The sequence below is a fragment of the Notolepis coatsorum genome (assembly GCF_963971535.1).
Source record: "Notolepis coatsorum genome assembly, chromosome: 13".
NCBI lineage: Eukaryota > Metazoa > Chordata > Actinopteri > Aulopiformes > Paralepididae > Notolepis > Notolepis coatsorum.
In genome coordinates this window covers 30,382,665-30,390,155 of record NC_140177.1, presented here as the reverse complement: position 1 = coordinate 30,390,155, position 7,491 = coordinate 30,382,665, and positions in this window count along the sequence as shown.

Below are 7,491 nucleotides of genomic sequence, written 5' to 3'. Positions count from 1 at the left end.
GGACTTGAGGGGGATAGTGTGGTCCTCCCACACGCTACGCCCTCTCGATGAGAATCCGCGCTGCCAGGTGAAAAGAAGCGGTGATTGGCTGGACGTGTGTCGGAGGAAGCACGTGGTAGCCTCCACTCTCCCAGATGATCTGACTGTGGGGGGTAAGTGTGCAGCGACCAGGAAGGGACTGGGAATTGGCATACGACTAACATTGGGATGGGAGAAAATCGGAGGAAAAATGGAGGGGGAAAAAGACCAAAAAAAAATAAAAAAAAAATTAAAGAAATCTAAAATTTTTAATTCAATACCTCATCCATACACATACTGACTAAAACATTCAAAAGAAATCAAATCAAATGATATGAAACAAATGATAAGCGACAATAATTCCCAGGTCTATTTGAGGTATAACCCAAGTGGTTTGATATCCTTCTTATTCTGATAGACAAGATAACAGCCTTACTACTCATTAACGTCGTTATTGTTTTATTTTACCTAGATATGACTTATACTAAAAATGGTCTGCTGGCTTACCCAGCTGACATCTGATCCTGACACAAGATCTAACACCCTGTCTATTGTTAGGCTTTAACCAGATAACAGAACCATGTTACGACCTGTCATCAACAGCCTCAATCATTCACTGAAATCAAAAGACATAGACAAAAAACAGACCACACTCAATCATCCACAGTCACTCTGATCATTTAACATTGTCCTCTGCAAACACCATCGCTTCCAACATATATTACACATATCATAAACAAATACTTTCAAACTCTCTCTCATACAACTCGTTAATCAACCAACATACAGACACACAATGGTTAGTTGTTTTCTCCCTCTTCTACTTCTAACTCAGTCTACACTCATTTTCTGCTCTACAGTCTCCTTACTGTATTCTTACCCACTTCCAGAGGGAGTCTAGGAACCCCCTCTCAATGATAGAATCTCAAAGCATTCCTAGTACCCTGAGAGTCTAACGCTATTCCTTCTAATCAAATAGTTAGCCATTCAACGTCATAACTGCGTCTGAACTGGCCATCTTATTGATCTTCTCACTCACTCACTCAGCTGATTTCTGTATTAGCCCCCCTCCTGTCTCACCTTCCTGTCACCCTCTATGTCCAGCATGCTCACGTCTCGTCTCCCTGTTGTAAAAATACCTCTACTGTCATCTTTCACCAACTGCCCTCTGCAATCTTCACCTCTGACCTGTCTTCCTGTTGTAAAGATAGACTAGGTCCCTTCTCTGAGTGTAACATCGACCATCAACAACAGGTTTACCATCCCCCCTGGTTTCCCGTGACCTATGCATACTGACTCCCCTAGCCTAAACCCCCCTTGAGCATCCTGTAAACAGAGGGTTAATTACACACAGTCCACCCCCAAGAGGCAAGCCGTGAAGCCGCCCTTCAGGGTTGAATTAATCACACATTCCTATTTCCTACACTTCTAGGGGGAAGGCAATCCCACCCCCACAGAGGTAAATTAACACATATTTGCCTGTTCTCTCAACAGCCAAACACAGAGAAACCACGGACTGAATAGCACATTATTTCACTACTGTAAAACTACTACTGTTTATATGTTAAAAAAACATATAAACAAGTCCCCCGTCACTAAATTATCCTCCTTTATGATTCAAGGACTTGCATCAAACTTCAATGTAACATCAGCCTATGTAAATCAATAGTGCATTAAAGATTTAACAATCTAAACAAGCATAAACACAACATCCCTTCTCTAAACATTTGCACAACCTAAACAGATTTAAAATGACAATTTAACACATCTTTCAAGTAATTTTACAAACAAACATTTCATCAACGGCCACTCATTTAAGAAATAAAACATTATTTTCCATAAAAACTCCCAGAAGTGGTTTCAAATGTGCCAAGACTAAAAGAATTGCAAGCCAGGTCTGCCCCCAAATGATACTCTGTACACATGTGATATTTGATATATATTGTTCCCATTATTAAATGATACATTTACCCATAGTAGCTAACTTGTGAATTTTAACTAGATACAAGCAAAGTATCCATTCTCTACTGATACACTCACTGCATTGTCTGCAGAATAAACCCTCATTGAATTCCTCCCCCATGACTATCTCCCATAATCGAATCATCACACATGTTACATCTCCTAAGACATGATGTACAAAAGGGTTGATGAGGTTTACATAATTATAGCCCATTCATGGTGGCTCTCACATCAAAACAAGTTTGCACATAAAAGTAGTCATGTGTATCAATGGAATAGACCACTCCTTTTGCCACCACCTAGTTAAACCTGGTCTAAGATAGGCAGTTTTACTCTTTTGCTTATATTTTAATACCAGATTCCCTATATAAAGTATACTGAATTAATAGTTCTAAGGTTTTAGATTCTTCAAATACCTTTTATCTACTAAGTCAGTTTCCTTTTAAAATGATATGGTTTAGTTTCCTACAGATCTCCAATCTTGAGCGTGGGAAGCTCTACTCATCTTAGTCATATTTGCACTTAAGGCATTATTTGAACTGTGTGTTGTGTCTCTAATCTATTATGGTATGGATTCAAACAGTTTTACACATTGGTCTTGTTTCACAGAGGCATATCAGCTTCATTTAGCCTCTTGTTCTGTGGTTCAACCGTCACACCCTAGACGGTGTTTCTTGTTCTATAGATTAGCAGTTGCTTGAGTAGGGGGTTTTGCTCCTCCAGTTACCCAACTGTCTTCAAAACTCCTTGAATGTGTCACAAACAGTTTTAGCATGAGGGGGCTTTCCTGAAGGCTCTCCCCAAAATGTCACACAACACTGAAACCTGCTACTGTTTGTTCCAAACTAATTTATACATACATGGATTTGTTATGAAATACCAGTCAAGGATACCACACCCACTACTTTACACCCTGCTCACACATGACTGCAGAACCCGCTATGACAGCAATCTCATATAGTGAAGTTCGCGGATGACACCGCAGTGGTACGGCTCATCACAAAAAGGGACGAGTCGGAATACAGGAAGGAGGTACAGTAGATGGACTGGGACTGTGGTGCAAGGAGAACAATCTCATCCTAAATGTAAAAAAATCAAAGAGATGATTGTAGACTTCCGCAAGACCAGCACGCCCCCCCCCCCCCTCTCTACATCGATGGCACAGCTGTAGAGGTGGCTCCCAGTGTCAAATACCTCAGGGTGCACATCTCCAACACCCTCACGTGGCACGACAACACCCTGAGCCTCATCAAAAAGGCTCATCAACGGCTGTACTTCCTGAGGAAACTGAAAGGGGCGGGGCTTGACACCAACATCAGTAGTGGGCAGCTTGACTTGCCAGGTCCAAAAACCAACGCTTTAAGGAGATCTTTTATTTTTAGAGCATTAACTCTTTGGAATAACCTGCCTCAAAACCTCTGCTGCATTTACAGTAGATTCACTTTTTTAAATAATCTTAAATTGTATTTAACACTGTAAAGTATTTTGTTTTGTTTTTTTTGTTTTCTCTTTCTGTGCTTGCATGTCATTTTAGCCATCTTAATTGTTAATTTCATTATGCATTGTGTGTTGAGTACTGACTTTTAATCATTTTGTTTTGCAATAATAATTGTTTTTGTATGTTTTTTTTGTGTGGACCCCAGGAAGACTAGCTGGTTGCTATGGCACCAGCTAATGGGGATCCGTAATAAAATCCTCAGCTCTTTCTACAGATGTGTGGTGGAGAGCGTACTGACCTCTTGCATTACAGCATGGTACGGCAGCTGCACAGCGGCAGTGAAGCAGGCGCTACAGAGGGTGGTGAGGTCTGCACAGAGGATGCACGGACAGAGCAATCTGCATCATGCGTGACCCCACCCACCCTGCACATGGTCTGTTTACCCCCCTCCCACCCTGCACACAGACTGTTTACCCCCCACCCACCCTGCACATGGTCTGTTTACCCCCTCTGACCCTGCACACAGACTGTTTACCCCCCTCCCACCCTGCACACAGACTGTTTACCCCCCACCCACCCTGCACACGGACTGTTTACCCCCCACCCACCCTGCGCACTGACTGTTTTCCCCCCTCCCACCCTGCTCACAGACTGTTTACCCCCCTCCCACCCTGCGCACTGACTGTTTTCCCCCCTCCCACCCTGCACACGGACTGTTTACCCCCCACCCACCCTGCGCACTGACTGTTTTCCCCCCACCCACCCTGCACACGGACTGTTTACCCCCCTCCCACCCTGCGCACAGACTGTTTACCCCCCTCCCACCCTGCTCACAGACTGTTTACCCCCCTCCCACCCTGCGCACTGACTGTTTTCCCCCCTCCCACCCTGCACACGGACTGTTTACCCCCCACCCTACCCTGCGCACTGACTGTTTTCCCCCCTCCCACTCTGCACACGGACTGTTTACCCCCCACCCACCCTGCACACGGACTGTTTACCCCCCTCCCACCCTGCACACAGACTGTTTACCCCCCTCCCTTCAGACAGGAGGCTGCGCAGCATCCGGGCAAGAACCACCAGGCTCGTATTTACAACGCCAGCCTGGTGAGAGGACAAAAGGGCCTCTCGAAGGGTAACAGGGAAAAGGGACAAAAATAAATAGATTAAATACGGAGACAGATGATACATACATGACAGAGGTAAGGGAAATAATTTAAACAAACAAACAAACAACCAATTCAAATGACAAGGTATGTAATACATGAAGCAGAACAGACAACTTACAGTTAAAAGCTGGGTGACAGTTACAGATGTGTGTATAAACAACTCTGAGATAGAGTCCTTAAAAGTAGTGAGGGGATCAATTTGTAATAATTTTTTTTTTTTTTTTTAATCTTTTTCCCCCTCTTTCTTTTTCCGATTTTTCTCCCATCCCACTGTTAGTCGTTATGTCAATTCCCAATCCCCTTCCTGGTTGTTGCGCACTTTCCCCTACTGTTGGTCCGAGAGGCCGGAGACTGTCACATGCTTTCCTCCGACGCATGTGCAGCAAGCCGGCAGCCAGCCTGGCCGCGCAGATTCTCACCGGGAGAGTGTAACGTGTGGAAGGTCGCACTACCTCTCTCCAGATCCTACCCTTGCCGAACTGTAGGGGTCGCTGTCCACAACGCCCAGGACCCACCCACGGCTCCCCTCCCCCTAACTCAGCCAAACGAGTTAGTATAGCGATCAGCCCGAGCCAAGGCAATGCTGACTCTCCGGGAGTCGAGGCCGCAGCCTCTTGCATTGGTGACGAGCACAATCTCTGCTACAATTTGTAAATTGTTAAAGCCTTCTGCATCTTGTTCCAACTGCTGAGAGCAGCTAATTGTAAGGGGATTGACTGAAGGAAGTGTTAACCAGGGAACATCTAGCGAGATATGGTGAGCAGCTCTGGTGTTATAGAGATATGGTGAGCAGCTCTGGTGTTATAGGGAGTAGATGACACTTTTAACAGCTGTATCGAATAAGGAGGGGTCAGACCAAGGAGGGTTTTGTAAATTAGTGTAAGCCAATTAATTTCTCATCAAGAGTGTGACGATTGCCAATTTACAGACGTGTATAAGTCACAGTGATGTGTTGAAAAGGGGGCATTTGTAGCAAACCTGATTGCTGAGTGATCCAAAACATTAAGGTAATCAAGGACACACTTTTGCATTTGGTTTAGCAGAGTGAGTAAAGCAGGAACGATGCCTGTACAAGACGCCAAGTCTTGCTTTTACTTTTGATTGAAGATGTAACACATGCTGAAAAAAAGAAAGTGTATCATCTAACTAACAAGATGCCAAGGTATTTATAAGAGGTGACTGTATCCAGAACTGAACCATTAGTTGTTGTGATGTTTCCAGGAGGGATAACAGACCTTTTTCCAAAACCACATAACTTTGGTTTTAGATGTGTTCAAAAGGAGGTTAAGACTAGAGAAGGCAGCCTGTATACTATTGAATCTGTCTTGAAGAGAGGTTAAGACTAGAGAAGGCAGCCTGTATAGTGTATACTATTGAATCTGTCTTGAAGAGAGGTTAAGATTAGAGAAGGCAGCCTGTATTCTATTGAATCTGTCTTGAAGAGAGGTTAAGACTAGAGAAGGCAGCCTGTATATTGTATACTATTGAAGCTGTCTTGAAGAGAGGTTAAGACTAGAGAAGGCAGCCTGTATACTATTGAAGCTGTCTTGAAGAGAGCACAGAACAGCATCAGCATCATCATCATCGTAACTAAAAAGTGTTGGTGATCGGGCCTTCTCACGTGCTGCACCCCGAGTCTGGAACAGACTATCAGAGACTCTCCCTCACTCTCCACCTTCAAATCCCGACTCAAAACCTACCTCTTCTCCCTAGCATTTAACCTTCCCTACCCATAACCACCCTCCTCCAACCCATCATCCCCTTTTCCCCTCCCCTACCTTCTCTCCTCTCCTGCCCCCCCCCCCCCCCTCGATTTCCCTTACTTATTTCCCGACTGGCTCCTGTATTTTGTTGTCTGTTACTGTGGCTCTATGTTCTTGTGTATTCATATTGTTCCCTGTTTCCCTGTGGTTCTATGTTTCTTTGTTTCCTTGTTTTCTTTTGTCTATTGTCAGCGACTTCGGGTCATTGAGAAGCGCTATATAAAATTAATTTATTATTATTATTATTATTAGTATAGAGTAAGAGGGGGGGTGCTATACACACACACACACACGCACATTCATATTTATATATATATATTACAGTAGATAAAGTATATAATGTACTATAATATATATGCAGTGCGAATACATTTGAATGCATAACGAATCAAATCATGACCAAGATCAAAATTCTTATATCATCTGAAAATGTGCATATTGTTACTAGTCAACGTCATGCCAGACCATGTTGGACCTGTCCTTCAACACAACGCTGTTGTGCCGTGCCCTGCTGACAGGAGCTGAGCAGAGGGGGTCACATCTGTTCTGTCAGCCTCCGCGGCCACCATGACAGGTGCGGTCAGCTGTCTGATGGACAGCCAGGCATGTTGTCCACACATAACAGGCCCTCCCGTAACACAGACTTTCTGCCACAGAGACTCCCAGATTGATCCGTGCCGTGGGCTGGCATGTGGGCCTTGGGTTTGGCTGTTGTAAAAAGAGATTAGTTATATTATTTCGAGGAAAGACCTTCTAGGGTTGAGAGAGAGAGAGAGAGAGAGAGAGAGAGAGAGAGAGAGAGAGAGAGAGAGAGAGAGAGAGAGAGAGAGAGAGAGAGAGAGAGAGAGAGAGAGAGAGAGAGAGAGAAGTATTTCTGCCTCAATCAATCAAATGCCTGATACCCTGACTGTCTCTCTGCCTGGTACCCTGTCTGACTGACTGACACCTTGCCTGTCTGTAATAACTACAGTTGGAAGCAGCCTTCTGCTCTTGCCTGCACTCTTCAAGGATGGTCTGGAGTTGCTGAGGAGGTGAGCCATGATAACAGCTTTTACTTGCACATTTTCGTTTAGCTTAAAAAGTTATTTAAAATGCAATTATTAGTTTTCTTTGTGCGTGAGGTCTACACAAAGTAGTCAAT